Source organism: Sylvia atricapilla, chromosome 15, assembly GCF_009819655.1.
Source record: "Sylvia atricapilla isolate bSylAtr1 chromosome 15, bSylAtr1.pri, whole genome shotgun sequence".
Classification (NCBI taxonomy): domain Eukaryota; kingdom Metazoa; phylum Chordata; class Aves; order Passeriformes; family Sylviidae; genus Sylvia; species Sylvia atricapilla.
The window spans coordinates 13,935,844-13,956,677 of NC_089154.1; the positions used below are offsets into that span (position 1 = coordinate 13,935,844).

At 41.9% G+C, this 20,834-nt stretch overlaps 1 protein-coding gene across 1 annotated transcript in view; it reads left to right on the forward strand.

Moving 5' to 3' along the window:
* PARN (poly(A)-specific ribonuclease) overlaps positions 1-20,834 on the forward strand; it is a 139,880-nt gene that overhangs the window by 56,381 nt on the left and 62,665 nt on the right. The window lies entirely within an intron of this gene.

Sequence of the window (20,834 nt, forward strand, 5' to 3'; positions counted from 1 at the left end):
AGGCCGGTGGAGGGACAGACACTAATCTCTGCTCCGGTGGCCAGGGACGGGATTCAAGGGAATGGCTGAAGTGTGTTAGGGGAAATTCAGGTTGGATATAAGGAAAACGTTCTTCCCCAGAGGGTGGTTGGGCACTGAAGAGGTTCCCCAAGGAAGCGATCACAGCACCAAGGCTGACAGAGCTCAGTTAATGTTTGGGAAGGGCTCTCAGGCACACGGTGGGACTCTTGGGACTGTCCTGTCTGTGTAGGACCAGGAGCTGGTCAGCGATTTTTGTGGGTCCTTTACGACTAAGGATTTTCTCATTCTGTTCCCTTTTTTCAGCAGTGTTAGTGATGGCAATGTCGGTAGTACAGTTGACCAGTCCTGTACAGATGTCCCTGGTAGGACTGCATAAAGAAATCTTTAGAATTTCTAACCAGTGTAGTATGAAGATTAATCTACCACTAATCAAGACAGGAAGGAATGCAGCCAATTAGTAGTTTATCAGATGAAGTTATGCTGATGGAAAGTTCCCTGACCTGGTGAGACCTAAAACATTAATTATTTATAAATTAATGTATTAAACATTGTTCCAGTCTAATTACCCTAGAGGGACTGTGTCCAAAATTGTTGAAGCTTTGCCTTGAGGCTTGTCCCAGCTCCAAAGGGTGAATTACCTCCTGCTGATCTCAGGCCTGTTATTCTTGAGACTAAGTGTGACAGTTCAATCACAGCAGTCAGAGATTAAATAGCTAATCTTTAAGTGTATAGTATGGCATTTAACAGTTCCCTAAGAGTCATGGTGGAATTGGGCCTTTGCTTACTGCAGAATCTAAAGGGACATGAGAGAAACAGAAAAAAAATCATGCATAGAACAACAGTTACATCCATGGATCATAAACCATGAAATAGACCATAAAAATGATAAGAAGGCATATCCAATTCCAAATTACAATTGTTTGATCACTAAGCAGCTTAAGAAAGCAAGCAGTATGATCATTCTCATCCAGAGCAACAAACTGCTGCTGAGGTAAAACCTGGCTGGTAGTGACACAATGAAAATATTAACCTTAGCTGTTAATCCTTTAGATTTATGAGTGTTACATAAATCATGCTGCTGATTTCCCCAAGGCTGCTGGTAGGATTTGCTGCATCCTGTTCACCTGGAGAGAATGGTCCATTAGGGAATTTCTGACTACTCTGGGAATACTTCAGATGTAATGCAGACTGCAAATGTGAGCTTGAAAATCGCATCAGGTAAAGTTCAGTTACTGAAATGTCTTTGTAAACACACTGCCTTTCAAATTGTTAGAAAACAAAATAAATTTTGTGTTAGAATTAGGAGGTTATTGAACAAGTTCCTGACTTTAAGTTCTATTACTATAAAACCTTGAATAAATTTATGGAACAAAGCAAGCAAAGGGACTTCTCTTGAACTCTAAACAAACTTCTAGAGAGGAGATAAAACCAGTCTGACTTTTTATAATTCAAGTTTTATAAAGTAAATTGTTTTGGAAGCCATATTTATTATGTGCTTACTGATCAAGAGGATTACATGGGTGTGAATGATAGTTCCAGATGACTGGAAGACAAATAAGTTTTTCTGTGTATTCCTTAATCTGCAGCATCTGAAGTCCTTGTCATGCAACACTTTCTGACATGAGGATTACAGTTCACTGGAATTTCTGATGTGAATAAGTTATTTATGTGCGGAGATAATTCAAGGAATGTACTCCTTCAAAACACTTTTGATTTTGCTGTTTCAATTTTTTTTTTTAATTTGAATCGAGCTCTTGACCTTTCCCAGGCTGAGAATTACAAAATAAATATATGGATAGTGACATTGCCCTCTTTCCTCAAACAGTGGTTGTGGAATATATGGTTATTCCAACTCTGTCATGGGAAGGAAAAAAAAAATCTCCTTAAATAATTATACCAGCAAATTTCCATTTTTTTCCCTTTAACATCTGTAAAAAGGGTCAGTTGTGATCAGACACGAATTTATGTTATAACTACTACCCAAGGAAATATTCCACAATAAAGAATCTATATACAAGTCTATAAAATTTCAGCAATACAGAGCTTTATACAAAACAGGAGTATGAAAAGGAGAACCCCTTTGGTGAAGTCCTACTTGGATGTATTGACCTGAATTAGCCAAACTGAAACACTTGAATCATATTAGAACTTGATGAGAAGAGAAACCTGCAAAATTAAACTGAACTAAATTAGAGCATGAACAATTCCCTTCCAAAATGCTGCTGTTCAGTCAAAGTAATCATGTGTAAAATAAATACAGTCTAATGTAATCCACTCCAAAAGTCAAATTGCAGCTAGTGGCTGTTGCTCAGTTTGCTGCCACCATTTGACACAGCTCTTTTGTTTAGGATGCCCAGAAATGGGTGAATATTTCTCTGGGCAGAGCAGGAAGATCCATGGTACATCCTTGTAGCCATGCCTATGGAGGAGGACTCTCACTAAAGGTACTGCAAATATTAGGTGTTGTTTCTGATTTTTTTTGGTTGGTAGTGATGGATTCTTAATATCTCTGTGACACAAAATTGATTATTGTGTGCAAGTTGTGCTCTTTGTGGTGTTTTATTTGTTCTCTCACGTGCATACCATGCTTTTGAAAACTCTGACCCATTTCATCACTGAAACAGCAACAGCTTTTCCTTTTTAAATGCTAGTCAAATTATACATTATAATTTCCAGCAGTTACCAGTCAAATTATGGGTCTGAGCCATGAAAATAGGATCACTCTTGCTTTAGCAGAAACTACACCAGTCTGTATGGTTTTTCTAATCCATGCAAGAAAAAATATCCTCTATATTGTCCATCCTAAGACAACACTTACTTGTGTATGAATGAAGAGGTTATGGTGGGTTTTTTTACTTTTTTGCTTATGCTCTCTTAAGCATGTGTCTATTATAACTTGGTTACCCTCAGGCTTAAGCTAAAGCGTGTATCAGTATCTTCCAGCTGCACAAATGGGATGTTTGTGACTTGTCAGTCTAACAACCTTTGAAGTTCAGGTGCTTTTTGCGTGCCATTCTTGCCCTGGCAGAGCCACGAATTCTGCTGTCGCTGGGAGATTAACCGTGGTGGAGGGGAGCAAAGTGTTTGACAACAGCCCCAGGGCAAGTTAAACTGTAACTTTTGTGAGATGAGCCCGAGGTTGCCCATGAACCTTTAGCTTCCTTGGGAAACTGTGTAGCATTTTTAAAATCAATTTAAGATTTCTTTCATGTTCAAATTTTGTTGGAATTGGTGGAAGGCAGCGAAACACCTGTAAGTTTTCTACAACAGAGAATATCTTGGTTTGATTTCATTGTCTCAATCATAACCCGCGGCAAAAATGGCACCCCGTAAACAGCCGCTTGCCGTGGATTATCCAGCTCCATCCAAGGGGAATTTGGCTGCCAAGGGCCAGCAGGGGGAGCGAGTCCCTCCCGGGGCGTGGGGAACAACCAGGTGAGGAACAGCCATTGCTCTGTGTTGGAAAGTGCAACCTTAGAAAGGATTGCGTGAATTAAAGAACAAACCAAAACAAAAAGGGAAGCCTTCAGTGCAGTGTTTGAGCACACAGAAAGCAGCCACAGTAAGTGGGGTTAAGCTGGGATGTGAATGGCAGCCACCATCAGGAGCATTAGCCTCAGGATGGCCTCAGAGGAGAGTCATGAGTAAAATATGTTGCATTGTGGCAAAGTCATGGATGACTGCTCTAATGAGGATGTGAGGAGAAAAAAAAACCCACCATTTTTCAAATGGGTGACTGGTTAGAGATCTTCTGTTAGCCAGAAATAAAAGAAAAAGGGTGTGAGATACTGCCAGTGTCTGTGTTTAACCTTCTCTAAAGGTGTGGTAACAGTTATAATGGGCAGGTAGGAGATGGATCCAGGGTTTTTTTTCCCCAGCTAGCTTTTCTCCTTGAGGTAACTGAGTTACTCAAACCTCTCAGTATATTTGGTAACAAACCAAACTGCACCATCTCACTTTGGCAGGGGGGAGGATGAGAGACAGAATCGTTTGGCTGTGGGTGGTGTTGCAGCTTCGACTGTCTCCTGATGGTGACACACACACTTGGACAGGAAGAGTGGCAAAACTGAAGCCATTCCTGAAAATGTCTCTATAGCAAATACCCAAACACTGTCTTCACACTGTTCTAAAAATGCTGTAGGTAATATTTGAATCATTACAATCCAGGTGCCTAGCTAAGATAGTCTTCCTAAGCATTAGTTGTCCAAAGTATGTAAAAATTCACAAATAAAGCTTTTTGCTGGACTATGAAATTCAAGATTTGTTTGCAGAGCCACACACACACACAGAACTTTGACAATGTAATTTAAAAATGAAATGGAGAATTCTCTATTAATTCAAACAAGGAATAGTAAAGAGTAAATAAATTTGAGAGGCTGACACAAATAAAAGGTCTGTTCTGCAGGCTCTTAGTGGATTAAATTCAGTTTTCCACCTTACTGAGCCTTGACACTGCATACTCTTAAGATCTGTAAATATTTTAAGGTGCTTTACTATTTGCTTAAGAGAGTGATACATTTGCAAAATTTCTTACAGTTGGAGAAATGTATCTGTGTGGACAGATTAGTTTGTCAACTCTTCAGATACACTTCTCATTTTGTTAATATTATGCTAGTCTTTCAGTTTCTCTAAAACAAAACCCTAGACATTTTCCTACCCTTTAAAAAGAATACTTTTTTCCCTTGTTGTTTATTATAATTAGGAATGATTAAATGTAGCAATCTGTGTCCTATGCTATTTGATGTTTTTTATTCTATTCCATTTTCTCAGAAGTGCTGTCTTAGTTGTATGTAATAAACAGGCTTTGGAGATTAAGGTGAGGAAAATTACACCTATTTTCCTCACCTGTTTGCTAATATAATATTTACCTCACTGTTGTAACTAGCTAACCCATTATCATGAGCTTCAGCTGTTTACATCACGTCTCAATTTTATCATTTGCTTTTCTGTAACTGTGCCTGCACTGACTAATTTAGCAATATAAGGTGTGTCTGATTACTTCCTTTGGAAGACAGGACTTCCACTGCTAGCATGAAACTCAGGAAGTGTTTTATTCAATGCATAATGCTTGTTGTAATACTTTAGAGCTGTTTTAGTTAACTTCAGTATCTTTTCACCTGACTTTGTCCATATTTGTTTTGCTTTCAGTTTAGGGATTAACTAAAACAGGTCTTAAATGCTAGAGAGCTCTGCTATAACTGGAAAGATGGAATAGGGGTAAAGATCTCTTTTCTATCACAGGTTATATATGAGATTTAAATCTGCCCATGAAGAAGATGGGGGAGGGAGAAACAATGGTTTGTGGTCTAATTTAGGTAAAAAATGGAACTCAGCACAACTGAGGAATACCTCTCTCCACAGGGAGTTTCCTGCCAGGATAAACCTTTCTTTGCTTTTTAGCTTTGCCAAGATCTAAAAGATCCCAATCCCTTGGTAATGCCAAAGGCAAATTAGTGTGCCTTTTAGGAGAGTGTGTTTAGTGCAAGCTGTCCAAGAGAGACCAGAGAGGAAGATGTGGACTGGTGCTGCTGCCTTGGCACATGCTCATGCCTCTGTGCAAACAGACTCATCCACATGAAGCCTTTCATAAAGCAGATGTTGTGTAGCTGTTGAATGCTCAGCCTCAATGCACATTTCAGGGGTTAACTTTGGGCTAGCTTGAGCCTGAACACACAGATTGGATGTCATGGTTGGAGCACACCTTCCTGTCTTATTCCCCAAAGGAGTCCCATGCTCTGAGACAGCTCTACCAAATGAACCAAAGCCCAGTGCATGGGGTCTATCAGTTTGGCTCAGTTTTGAGCCCAATGAAGTGGTAAATCACACACTTGGTGAGTTAGATTGCTCTGAGCAGGAGTGTCTCTCTGAAGCAAGTTTTGCAGGAGACTGCTGAGGGTTGCTTACAATCCTCTTGAAGCTGGCAATCAGATTATCCTTTCCGTAGGTGAGCTAAGTAGGTTAAACATCTTCAAAGCCTCTAAACTGTTTCTCTCATATCCTGAAAGCTATTAACACATCAGCACTGGGTGCTTCTCTGCTGTCTTAGGTCAAAGGGGCTAAATGTTACACCTCTCTGCCTTGCTTAACCATATCCACGTAGCTAAAACAGAAATTCCCCAATGATCATACTGGCTTTTATGAATTCTCAGCTCTCTCCATGCACTATGGAGGAAGCTCAGGCCCTCTATAGAGAGAGCCACCAGGATGCTCAGTTATAGACCAATACCCTAATTCCTGCAAACAGGATGAGCATTTATTCATCAGCTTATCTTAACTGTCATACTTATTCCAAAAGGTCAAGGAGTCATCCAAAACTCAGGTTTACGAGCACCAGTAAAAATGGCAAAGTATCTCCAAGCTGTCTGAGTATAAAAACATACTTAAGGAATTCTTCAGCTTCACCTCTGACACTCTGCAAGCAATTGGAGTTTCTGGTCCCTAACAGTAATGTTTGCTTTTTGTTTTCTATCATTCTGCTTCATGTTGCAGAAAATACTGAAAAAAAATTAATAATATCTCCTGAAATGTAGTGAAACAAAAGCCATGTTACAAAACCAACAATTTTATATATATACACATTGATTAATTCTGAATTTAAATAAAACTTTAAATAAGGGGCGGCCAGACTTGACTAGGGTCTTTCAATGAAAATACCTCTGCAGAAACACAAGGAGAATGAAGTTAGTTGATCCATTCAATGTACTTCTGGTTTTATGTTGCTGAGCATCAAATTAATAAGAGCTTTTTTTTTTTTCTTTACGATCATTTCCAAAATACAGGGTTCAAAATAAGTCTTCTTCACAGGGCGTGGGAGAAAAGAGTCAAACCAGCATTTTAAGGAAATCATAGAAGTAGAGGAGGAAAGCATGAGAATTCTTTGAGTGCATCCCTAAAGCCACCTGTGCTGGTGGAGTGTGTGACAGAGGGGGCTGGAACAAGGTAATCTTTAAGGTTCTTTCCAACCCAAACCGTTCCATGACCCTATGAATGCTGCCACAGATACCCTAAGGAAGTATTTTCCATAAAGAATTGTGCATTGCGTCCCTCTGTCCTGCATTCAAACCAATATGATCCTAAAATTATAAAACCTCAGGCTAAAATTGTTTTGCCACATAAGGAACACAATGCTTGGAAATGATGTGATTCCTCAGAGAATTGTTCTGAAGAAATTAATGTATCTAAAAATAAGGTTAGCACATTTTCTTCTTCCTTGAAAGAGTCAACATTCCCTAGTAAGCAGACTGCTCAAGATTTTTGGGAAGCAAGTGTGAACTGCTGTTTTGGCAGTCTAATTTAGTAGTGCTGACATAACTGCAGCTGTCAGCTGGATTGGAGGCATCCCAGTATATACAGATTACCCTTACAAGCAGCAATATCAGAAGTGATGAGGGTCTGTGGCCTAACAGACTACCACAGTATCCTTGCCTTCACAGAGTTCTGGTTCTGAAGCATGGAAGAGAATCCAGAAGAAGGTGCAGTTTACAGTAGCCATTACAGATAATGGCACTGATGGAGCAGCAGGACCTGTCACACAGTCTTAGTCCCCACATCTATTGCAAGGTGGGACATAGATACAAGGAGTAATGTTTTCAGGAAACAATTGTAATTGCAACAGAATTGCACTGCCACTAAGATTGAAGTTGCTACAACAGGCAGAGTCCTGCTGTTTCTCATACTTCACGCTAATCAACTTTTCACTTTTTATATGCTTTTGAAATCTGTTTTATAAGTCCTTTTTTTTGTGTGTGTGTCTGTTTCTAACAACATAGGCTTTCACAAAATTTGAGGTTTGAGTTTGTGTGCTGTAAGGCTCCAAACAAACCTTGGATGGTTGAGGTTTTAACTTGAATGCTGCACTCTCAAATGTGGCACCCCACCCATTGGCTGCATACAAAAGGAGGTTTTTAATTGACAGGAGAGTTAACATTCTTCCAAACCTCAGTCTGGAGCATGTATAATTATACTAAAGCATTGTTAGAAGCTATTTTAAAAGGAAATGTTTCCTGCCTTCTGAGGTTTTTCTGTATTCGTGTAGCCTGGGCATGTCAGCCTTTCTTTAAAAGCACAACATTGTTATTCTTGATCAATAAGCAGCACTAGCACACTGTAGCACAGAAAATGACAAGCAGCTGGGCTCTTCAAATTTGCAGCTTGCCACTGACTTTGTAGAGAGCTTCAGTTATCCTGAGTCTCACTGTTCAAATGTATAAAATGGGACTTATGCAGCTACGATTATTTATTTACTTAAAAAAAAGTCTTTTCTACTGTAAACTGATGAATCTTGAGCATTAGATAATTTTTATACATTTTTATACATTTTTATTACCTTTTAGGTATGTACTGGTTTAGCTGAGGTCACAATAGGTTCTGTAAAAAATGCTGTTTATACTTTATTTATATTTTCTGAAGACTAAACCTTCTCTGACTCTCAGTTGAAACATTTTAGTATTGAACTTCCTACTATTCCTGCCTTTTCTCAAAGGTCCAAATTATTGCTTGTAACAAATATTTCAATTAACAGCCCACCTTTTTTTCTGAGGGGATAAAATGTTGTGTTTCTTAAATTTTGTTTTTACTATAAAAATATGACACACTCCAAGTATCTGTAGTCCCATTTTACTATAAGTCAGTCAGCTTTAAATAAATCATTCCCTAATTAGGTTGTCTCTACCTCCATTCAGCCTTTTTCCAGACACAGGCCTCTTACAAGATGCTCTTCTGATAACAGAACAGGAAGTTCTTTATCTTCTAATGTTGTGTGACTCCGAATTTAATTATATGCTTTAAGCAGGTAGAAAATATGCCTTGCTCAAAGAGAAATTACTTGGGCTGGTACAAGAAATTTCAGGGCCTATGGCATACAAGCCAGATCAGATGATCTGACCTTCAGCTGCTTGAACAAATGACAAGTGACATAAGAAGGCAAAGATAAAAAGATGGTGGGTGGAGGCCAGAACAAAGGGATGAAAAAACAAAATTCAAAGACCAAAACCTTGAAAGCAGCAGCACAGCAGTGAGCAGTGACACTTGTTTCGAGGTCAGCCCTTCTCCAGGGCATTGTGATGCTTGGTGTTCTCACACAGGTTCCCAAAGTCCAGATTTCAAGTAAAATTAGGACTGCTGCAGCTCCTCCTCTTCCTTCAACTTGCTATCATCATGATCATAAAAGGACCCACCTCATTCCAGTCCTTCCAGTTGTGCAGTAATCAGCTAACTATGCAGATTACAGAAAACTGCAGGGGGGGATGCAGTATATGTGCTATTGGTAGAAAAGGTTTCTCTCCTTACATGAAAGAAGTGATCATTTAGTGCTTGTATTATTTAGGTCTTAGGGTGCATTCCCTCCCCTAGGAACAGGAATGAAGTCATTACAGAGAATTAACTACTTTACATTGCTGTACATTTCAATTCTACTTTATTGTATGAATATGTAAAACATGTTTGCACACCTCCATAGACACACTGTGTGGTGCTTCAGCAAAAAGAAGTAAATGAAAAAGCCCAGCTAATGGGAAGGAAATGGATGTTTGACAGCATCTCTGCACACAATTATCCTTGGATATCCATGCATTGGGAAGGGTGATGTGCAGTATTGGCTGTTGGGTTTTTTGATAAAAACTATTCAGGTATTTTTTTGTGGCTATCAGAAAGAACCAATGAAAAAATTCAATCTAGCATTTTACAGAATAAAAATTAGGCCTGCTTATGTAATTAAGTTGACCCTCCATTCTAAATAAGACTTCAACACAAGTGAAGATTATCTGTCCCAGGCAAATCCTTCCTAGGGATTACATGGTGCATAAACTAATAAGGGTTTATTGGTTTATTGTTTCTTCTTTCTGAGAGGGGAGATAACTAGAGGAACATTAAAACATTAATGTGGCATTAAAGAATTGCAAACAGAATTAGGAAATTAGATGGATGTGAGTCTCACAGCAGCATCAAATCACCATTAAGTTTCAGTATGCAGATCCTATGTGCAGACAAAATTTAGAGTATTCTGTGTACACAGAACTCTTTTCCTCTGTGAAGTAAAAATGTCAAGTATGCATAACCTGTTTATTTTAAAAACTAATCTGAATATGGTCAGCATAAAATTTTATATGCACCTTATTACTCCTGGTTTTGGGGTATCATAGTCACAAAATGAAGGTAGACAAATGTTTTCTTAAAACAGTAATTGATACTCCAAAGAGGCATAAGCTTAACTCTTTATAAGTTATATAAATTGTTCTGATTTGTTTCTATTGTGTAGTATCCATGGCATTTGTTGCCTTCCAATGCAGTGGAAAATAGGTCTACATAGAAAACATAATATATTTGTTGTGTTGGCCCAGATTTAAATGCATTTAAATTCTTGCCTTCAACTGAATCCCCACTTCTCACTGAAAATCAAACAGCTGCTGGTGCCTAAACAACATTTTATTGAACATCAGCCTTCCTGTTGTGCACTGGCACTCTGTGCGTGCTCTCAGCAAATGACTCTTGCATCTTTTGGCTGATTTGAAGTATCTGGTTTATTTCAGGTATAGCAAATCATGATGTTAGTGCTGACAGTTCTCTGGTTCAGTTACTCCTCATCCCAACCACTCTGCAGAAACAAAGAATAAAAGTAGGAGACCATCCCACAGAGATTTGGAGACAAGACTCAGAACCTACTTGACAAGTGACACATACTCAGTTCTTCAGTACTCTTTAGCATTTGTTTGATCTTACATGTCTTAAGATGCAAGTTTTCCTGTACACTTTTTTCCTACTCTAAAATTCTCTAGCTAATCCCCATGTTCCCTACCCCTCAATACTTCTAGGGATTTTTTGACCCTCAACAATAAATTCAGGAACTTCCCAGTTCCCAAAGCAGTCTGGATGGTGTTTAAAGACAGAGGGCTTTTGTGCAGATTAGCCTGGAACAATCAAGGGCCACATTCTACTCACCTTTCCTTTGATGGACACATTACTTAGGGATTTATCCTGATGGATTCAGTTGCCATAAAACTGCACAGCTGAGGGAGCACAAGAAAGACATGTCCTGAAAGAAAGCTGCAATAGAAACAGATCAGACCAATAGGTCTGTTCACTGTTGACAGGGTGAAAAACAGAACAACTAAGAGGTGAACAAATGAACAGGTAACAAAATAATCTTCATTTTATTTTCAAGCAGTTTCAAACATTTAGAGACAATGAAAACAGTAGACATAGTAACAGTTACACCAAACAGTGGATTTCTTTTTCTTCTCTCTTAAATGAAATATAGTCTGCAGTCTCCATAAATCCATGTTCTGTCTCCACCCTGGATACTGCATTCGATTCTGCAGCCTCCCCCCAGCCTTAGTAAAAATAGAACTGGAAGAAGATTCAGAAATGGTTGACAAGGAAATGGGATTCCATAACAGTGAGTTAAAATGGTAGGAAAGTATGAAAAGGGCACTGCTTCTCCCTTGTGACAAAGCTGTCTCGATTATAAAAGCAGGCAGAATCTCAAGTCTCTTTGGATTCAGTGCAGATGATTTCCCCAGTGCATTTGCATCTTTTATTTGGTGATATATGGAAAAAATTAGTATCAATAATTTATTATTGCAGAACAGGCTAACTGTCTTCCCTGCCTACAGGCCATGGTTTCATAAAAACCTTTAGGCAAAAGGAAGTGATATTGGAGTCTCCTTCCCTGGCAGGGTGGAACTGCTAATTTGAAGGTGTCTGCTATCACATCATAATAGTGGAATCATGTAGGTGGCAAGGGACTTCTGCAAGTTTTGTAGTCCAACTTTCTCCTCATGGCAGGTCCTGTTAAAGCAGGTTGCTTTTAGTCATGTTCACCTGAGTTATGTATATCTCAAAGGATGGAGTTGCCATAGCCTTTCAGGGCAAATTGTTTCAGTATTGATCCTTAAAAAAAAACAATAAATTGTTTCCAATAATTGAACTGCTGTAGGTCCTGCTCATTGCTTCTTGAGCACTTCTGGGACAAATGTGGCTACATCTCTTCTACCCTCCCATTCCAAAGTGCTTCACAGCACAATGATCTCCACTCACCATCTCCTTTAAACCTGTGCAAACGCAGTTCCCACCTTGTATGAAGTGCAGCTGCCTGAGCAGTTAGGTAGCCTTGCTTTAGTGTGTGTGCCAATGGCTTTCTTAAAATGAGACACAGAGCTCCACACTGGTGCCACCAGTGTCAGATGGAGGAGAAGAATCAGTTCCCTCCAAACCTACCAGTGGTACTCAGCCCAGTTTGCAGCTGGGCACATGAGCTCCAAGAGCACACAGTTGGCTCACATTCAGCTTGTCCACCACAACCCTCAGCTGCTTTTCTACAAAGCTGTTCTCTATCCAGTCAGTTCCCAGCCTGCCCCACTTGGGGGTTATGCCTACCCAGTGGCAGGGCTTTGGATTTGCCTTTGCTGAACTTCATGAGGTCCCCAAGAGCTCATTTTTCCAGTCTGACTAGGTCTGTCTGAGTAGCAGCCCTGCCTTCCAGTGTATCAGCCACTCCCCCCAATTTGCTATCACCCACAAATGTGCTGAGAGGTCACTCTATCCCATCATTCTGCTCATTACATCATCCATTTCAAGAATCCAAGTTGATGTAACCTATATAAAGAAAGCAAGTCGAATATCCTTCCACAGATATGCTGGAGACTTCAAGTTTTGTTTTACAGACATGCACACATTACATTGCCAAGTCTTTTTTTTCTCAAGATATAAAAATAAGAAGTAGCCCTGGGTTCCACAGGAAGCAGGCCGTGAGTCTTTTTCTGGATGTGAATGCCGAATGTAGAACTTGACTTAGAGAGTGCAAATCTTCTGGAAGGCAGAGATGACTGTCAGAACCTAAACAAGCTGGAAGTTATTTATAGAGTCCTTCCCCTGAATCTCCAGTGTGTGCCTTTGCTCAAAGACAGGCAATATTTTTCCATGCCATAAGAATGGACAGAACTGCTGTAGGTAAATACATGGTGCTCTGAGGACATTCTCACAATCTCCTTGCTGGCCTTGTGGTTGTATGGACAGAGTGGACTCTGTGCCAGCAGAGGGGGGAATGGGGATCAGGAAAAAAACTAGAAGGAAGAGAGAAGAAAATTGTAGGAGTAATTCAGCTCCTCTGTAGACATTATAACAGTTTCAAGAAAATTTCTGTAATAACCTTTCCAGCACAAAACTGTTCTGGGCAGTGACACACTACATGGTGTTTTTGCAGCACGGACAGAGTGACATTGCTGCCAAAGGGTGTGGAAAGGACAAAGCTACAGACATGATCCCCAGAATTCTCTTGGGACATATTGTGCTACTCTGAGACTTACTGTTACCAGAGACATTACAAGTTATGCTATAGGCTGGTATAGTTTTAAAGTTAGATGCTAGAACTGGATTTGAGATAATACATGTACATTGCAAAATACTATAAAATGGCTTAGCAGAATGTTTTCTAATCTTCCATGTGGAGCTTGTCTCTCCAAACTTGGCTTTATAACTCTTGTACACTTCAGGACAACATCAACAACAACATGAGCTGAAGAAAACATTGGTAAACAGGAAGCATTGGTGGTGAAAAGGAACTAAGAGAAGATGGAAGGACATGAAAGTGAGGAAACCCAGCCAAGCCTCCAAAAATGGGAACAGAGGCACTGAATGTTTCCAAACAAATGTTTCCAAACAAATACTCAGATAACTAAAGCTGTTTGGTATTTTTATAAAGACAACAATGATAAAGAAGTTATGTACTGCGTGGACAGTCAGTATCTGAAGGAACACACACTTGTAAAGGATATATTTCAGGTAGAATCTGTGTCCCAATCCAATGTTTAAGAAGATGAGGGATAACTGCAACACATTTACCAAGTATAGCAACAAGTAAACACAGTCATTTGACTTAACTGCTGGGAAGCAACTCTTCAGTTTTAATTATTCTGATACCCTCACAGAAGGCACGTGCTTCTGTCCTTATTTTCCTCCAGGAGACAGTGCCACAGAAGAACCCAATCTAGGGCTTAACCTGGGATGCAAAACATCAAATTCCTGCTTCCCAGCTCTGCTACAGCCATCATAAAACACCTTATGCAAATCATCCTGCCTCCATACCCATCTCTAACAATGGGAAAATAATTTCTTTCACCATTCTTTATTAGTTCATTAATTCAGTGAGGCAACAAATATGTCCTATTGCTTAAATGCCACATGCTTAATGCTGTAGGCATCTTTTAGGACTTTGCTTAGACACCTACAGACCCTAGTACTTCTGTACTCATCAGCAACAACATGACGTTGGTACACAAGAGCTAAATGCAGAGTATATATGACCAAGGTAGGTGCCATGCTTTTGCATTTCTCAGGGCAAATAACTGTTCTTACTAAATAAAAAAATGAATGGAACTATTATTACTACAAAAATACAGCTTTTCAGCTATTAAGTCAGCAGTAAATCTACTGTTACACTTCTGTTAAGATCACTACCTTCACCTGATCACAGGGTAGTGGATAACTTGCACTTACATTAATTGTATTTTAGAGCATTCTAGCATTTTCTGTAAACATTTTAACATTCTGAGTTATTATACTGTCGTTTTCCTGGATGTACATGATCCTGAACCCTGAGAAATGACACTTTCAGAATTCATTTAACAGGATTGCCAGTAAGTGTTATGCTGTGAGAATATTCCTCAGTACAGCCATGTCTCAATTATATCAATCTGTTTCTCAGATTTAAAAACGATTAAAGCAATCATAAGGCACATGCAGCCTTGTTTGAGAAAGTGTATTTGAAAAGCAAATGCTTCTCTTCACCCCTGCACAGCTCCAGTTGACAGACAGAAAGAATTCATCAGTAAGAGGGAAAATTCCATTTGTCACATATGACTTAGGCCACTTTCCAAGTGCTTCAAATAGAAGAGAAGAAATACTACAAAAAGAAACATGACAGGTCTACACTGCCACGTAAGTTTTTAATTAAAAAAATTTAAGGTAATCAAATCTGGTTTTAAAAACATGACTCTATCATTGTGATCCATATGAACTTCCAGGCTGTTACTGGTATATTTTCTTAGCCATATGCCTGGCAATTAACTGGACAATCTAGCTCAGCCTCAATAAAAGTATTTCCTTCTATCAGATTTCCTCCCCTCTCAACAATTTCACTGATGTTCTCCTTTGAACTTTTACTACACTCACAGGAATCAGAACTCATGACTTGCATTCCTGACTTCATCACTCCGTAGTTTCTGTCCTTACACGTCTTTGTGTACTTTCTGATAGAAGCAGCTGTACTCTGAGCAGTTCAGTCTCATTTGATTTTTCAGTGGTTATATATAAAGTTACTTTCCTTTCTTCAGAGAAAAACATATCAGCTGCACCAACACATTGCATCAGTCAGTGTCCTGAAGAACGAGCTGAAATGTAATTCATCTTGCTCCCTGGGATAGTGTTTTCATTGTCATATGCAATGGTATGCTGGACGGGATAGTGTTCAGGTGGCAGTTTCATTAGGCAGCTCTCGGACACCATTAAAGTGTTCTAATAGGTGTGACTTATTGACCGGAAGAGTCGGTAAACAAATGAAGTCTAAGTGACAGTACGAGACCAGAGTAACAGTAATTAGCGATGTGACTCCATGAGTAATCGGAAAATTGCCCTGACCCAGTTGATGGCAATAGCAACGAAATCTTGAAAAAAATTTTAAAAAATAAAAAATCCCCAATAGATGGGTATTCTACCAACACTTACAAGGGTCGTGAGCAACCTTTCTGTTGCCACACAACCCACTTCAGTGGTGTTCCACTCCAGCTGTGTTGGCACCCGCAGTGACAGTTGTGCTCCCCGTGCTGGCCAGACCAGGCACAGGGGTGGAAGGAGAAGGACAGGCTGGCAGCACTGTCCCAGCACACCACACCTGCAGTTCAGATCTGCCTCAGGGAGCCTCCAGCAACCTTCCCCTCTCTGCAGAGCACCGGCCCTGGGGTGGGAACCTGCTTATTCCTGCTCTGGGGAGCTCACAGCGGCACCCTCTGCCGTGCCAAGAGCCATGCACAGTCCTGGCAGAGCTGTCCCACCCGGCCTGGGGCTCTGGCACAAAGGTGTACAATGGCAGATCAATATCCTGCCTCCCACCCATGTTCCACGTTTATCCCACACTACCCTCAAAACAGTTCAGAGAGCCTGCATTAATGAGAGCACAAAAAACCCAAATCTGATCTGTCTGTGCATGCTTTTTGTCTCTTGGAATCACATCACATATGATTTTCTACCTCTCCTGAATAAAGACTAATGTTATAACACAGAAATCAGAGCATTTTAATGCAAAAATAGAATTATTCCTCAGCATGTGCGTGAAGAAACAATTTTATTTCTTTGATGAAAATACTATTCACAAAACCCCCCACTAAACTACCAGCTGCTCTCCAGTAGTAAGATGACATGATCTAGAAAAAGTTCTTGGTAAGTTCCATAAATAAAACTAGTTTTATTTCTCTTTCCATATCCTAGCAGTGTAAGCTTCAATGGGATCCTATGTGGGTAATATCCTGGAATATAATAATGCCAAAAAAACCCTAAAATGTGAACACCACAAGACAAAACACATGCACACAAAATCCATACTCTAAATTTCAGGGTTCCTGATTGCTCGAACAATTGACAGGAAACACACTGGTTTCACTGCAATAGTAAAAGGTCTGAAGAAATAATTGGAAGGTATGAGCACAGAAAAAAATCATATAAAATCCAGTGGTATTGTCTTGTATATTGAGAAAGGCAATGAAATCGATTGCAATAAGACACCTAGTTGTATGTTTTACAAAATAATACAAGAGTTGGAAAGGGAATGGAAAAATATGAAAATATAATACAATGTACAAAAAATTTACTCACTTTGAGAGCCTATTTTGTTTGAGGTACAATTAAAAAGTTTTTATCAAGCTACAAATATCCGTAACTAGTTTAGGAGTTGGTTGTCCTTTAGTCATCTAAGGAAAGGAGCAATCACTAGATGAAGTCTGGCTGATGCAGACTCCAGATTAGAGCACGTCTTCAGCACTGGTTATAATTAACCACTAGACTAACTTACAACACAGTTCCTGCTTTCCTCTTCCGATTGAGATGAAATGACCTAGGAACTGCTGTAATTGAGAAAGAAAATCCAGCTCCCAGAGCAGTTGTGTGCGGAGGAGCGGAGAGGGGCCCCATCCCCGACCTGCGCGCTGTGACCCCGTGTGCCCGCAGCGCGCTCCGCTGCCCGAGTGACAGCTCCAGCGGCAGCTCCTCCCTTCTGGCCAGATGGACAGCACGGCTCGGGCTCGGGCTGCGGGGGACCCGGCTCGGGGCAGAAAGCCGCCTTTTATAGCCGGCCTCCGGCGCTCTCCTCACACCCGCGGCTCCGCTGCCGAGCGCAGGAGCCGCACCGCCGCTGCCCATGGCGCTGCTGTCCCCGCTCCTGCTGCTGCTGCTGCTGCCCGCCGCCGGTGAGTAGAGCAGAGCAGGGCCCCGGCCGGGGCTCGGCATCCGCACGGCTCCGCGGGACGCGCTGCCTTGTCCCCACGGGGCCTGGCAGCGTCGGGGCGCAGGTGGGAAGAGGGCTAGAGAAAGGAGCGCTAGGACAAAGCCTCTCGGGATGTGCCGGTCTCCGCACGCCGGAGAGCAGCCGCTGGGACAGGACAGCGCTGGGGCACAGCTGGGTGCGACTCGCCCGCGGGACGCGCCGATGTGCCGCTGCCGGCCGGAGCTCCCCCACAGCCAGCCGGAGCTGCCCCACAGCCGGCCGGAGCTGCCCCACTCCCGGCTGGAGCTCCCCACTCCCGGCCGGAGCTGCCCCACGCCCGGCCGGAGCTGCCCCACTCCCGGCCGGAGCTGCCCCACGCCCGGCCGGAGCTGCCCCACTCCCGGCCGGAGCTGCCCCACACCCGGCCGGAGCTGCCCCACTCCCGGCCGGAGCTGCCCCACGCCCGGCCGGAGCTGCCCCACTCCCGGCGGTGCTGCCCCACTCCCGGCCGGAGCTGCCCCACAGCCAGCCGGAGCTGCCCCACACCTGGCCGGAGCTGCCCCACACCCGGCCGGAGCTGCCCCACTCCCGGCGGTGCTGCCCCACTCCCGGCCGGAGCTGCCCCACACCTGGCCGGAGCTGCCCCACACCTGGCCGGAGCTGCCCCACACCCGGCCGGAGCTGCCCCACTCCCGGCCGGAGCTGCCCCACAGCCGGCCGGAGCTGCCCCACTCCCGGCGGTGCTGCCCCACTCCCGGCCGGAGCTCCCCCACAGCCAGCCGGAGCTGCCCCACACCTGGCCGGAGCTGCCCCACGCCCGGCCGGAGCTGCCCCACTCCCGGCGGTGCTGCCCCACTCCCGGCCGGAGCTCCCCACAGCCGGCCGGAGCTGCCCCACACCCGGCTGGAGCTCACACCGCTCCTGAGCCCGGCACGGGGCTGGAGGGGCGCACATTGCTTCTGCACAGTTCATCAGAGATGTACAACTCTGCTAACCAAGTCCCGTGCTTCAGTTTGCAGTTTGCATGTGCTGTAAGAATCTTTCTCTAAAGCCGGTAGCTTTAACCCCACTCTTCTCCGGGTATTGGAGGGAGCTGTCACGGAGCACTTGTGTTACTAAGCAGTTCAGAAGCAGGAATTGCTAGAACTGAGATTGCCTACAAATCCCTAACTGGGTTATTCTGAAAAATGAATCAGTCTTCATGAATGAGTTATGATGTGAGAATGTAATTAAAGGACCCCTGCCTCACACCTTCACACAGCCAATTACTCATTTTGCAAATATTTCATTGTTTTTTTTTTGTCTCCTACGTCCTATTTATTAATCAGTGTTAAAGACCGGTTGTAGCAATTCACAGTCCATTTCCTCCTGGGTTTTCTGAGGTATTCATCGGTACAGTATCTGATTGTACTTATTTCTGTGAAACTATATTATCATCCCTCTTTTTCAGATAGGCAGGTGGGCTGACACAGAAAAGCATCCTCTGATTTTAGGTTCCCATGGTGGCATGGTAGAACCCAATTTTACCTACAACTGCATAAAATTATGTGGAACTTCAACTGCTCAAAGCCTGGCCCCTACTGGGTCTCTGGCAGCTTGGTACTTCAGCCCCAGTATATTCAGCAGGCTGGGAGCTTACTATTTGTAAACATTAATAGGCATTGTTTTAAAGTGATTAAATTAACTCCATACTGAACCTTTGTGACGGCTGTAAGGATAAAATCCTATCTTCCAGAATAGCAGTCAGCTGTCTTAAGTAGAAGATTGTCTTGAACTTATGTTATACATTCCTACACAGCTTGCGAGTTCACCACACCAAATCTTGCAAATAGCAGGATCCTAAAGAAAAGAGCCTCAATTCATTCCTAGAACAGATCGTGGGCACAGAATGGAGCAGGGTCTGGGGGAAGGCAGTCGTGTGATTAAAGCCCGTAAGGTAAGGTGCTTGCATAATGGGGCCAACTTAGGGCCCCACCAAGCTCCCTGCCCCAATTCTACTGACCTCAGATTGCCCCTGTGATTCCTTCTGCATTTTGATCATCCTCCAGACTTCATCCTTTGCATGGCACAAACCTCAGCAAGAACACTAAGGAAAGCAATGAAATCACTGCTCCTGCCAGCTTGGAGTGCTCATTACAGAGAGCCTGGCTGCACTCTGATAGCTCTGAGTCAGGCACCTCATCACCCACTCCGTGGGCAGTCAGGAGCACGGGAAATGCAATTTACCTCTTTCTCAACTGGTCCAAAGTATCAAAACAGGCAAATTTAACCTTCCAAAAAATGTACATGTGATCAGAGTTTGTGGAGATAGCATGTCAGTTGTCAGGGTAATAAAATGAGGTGGAAAAGGCCATTCCTGATGGCTTATGAAACAAGAGGTAAAAATCTAAGCAAAAACTGAGGTTTCTATAAGGCATACAGTTCTTTTTTGCATTTCATTTTGGAAATGCATCAGAAAGTCTGCTTATTCCCGAGTTTCAAGTTCTGAACTACTGGAGTACTATGACTGCATAAAGATACCCCTGTATAATTTTACACATATTTAACATCAAAAAATGTTTCTGTCCTCTCAGTCTTCAAAAGAATAGCTTAAAAATTCTTTTCAAGCCCACAAAACAGCATACACTCTATTAGATGTTAATAATGTAGTTAGGTATCATTGTAATCAAAATAGTAATCTCAATAGAAATGTGAGTATGTATCTGGAAAAATAATCATTATCTTTGCATTGAGCCCATTGAAAAGAATAAAACATTATAGGAAATATGACCTTTCACAAAAAATGAATGTGTTTCTGATATTTTTCCCCAACTTTGCGTATGGAAATTTAAGGGAGTGGATTTTTAAAATACCTTATAAAGCAATGAAATGAAAATAAATCCAATCTGGCTCACTCCCTTTTCCTCTGCTTTCAAGGTTGTTTGACACAGCTGCACACAATCTGCATGACAAAACCCAAAAGCCAGACTGGACACTGAGGGACAACACTGCTCATTCAGGAATGCATAATCAAACCTCTCATTCACAAAGTCTTCATAGAAACAAACAAAACCACAGAGAAGATTTCAAAAACGTAATCATAAAATATTTGGAAATACACAGAACATCAATTCACTCTGTAACTGTATTCCACATCATTTCTGATAAAACACTCTGGGGATTTCGTTATATGGCAAACACACAAATGCTATCATCAGCAACAACATATTGATACTCTGATTGTTTCCCTAGTTCTGTGCATTCTCAGATGGCATTTCATTGCTGTTATTAACTCAGCTCATAAAGCTGTTGTGACAGAGTATCTATGCCTCTCCTCATCTATGTAATGTATGTAAAATGCTGTAAG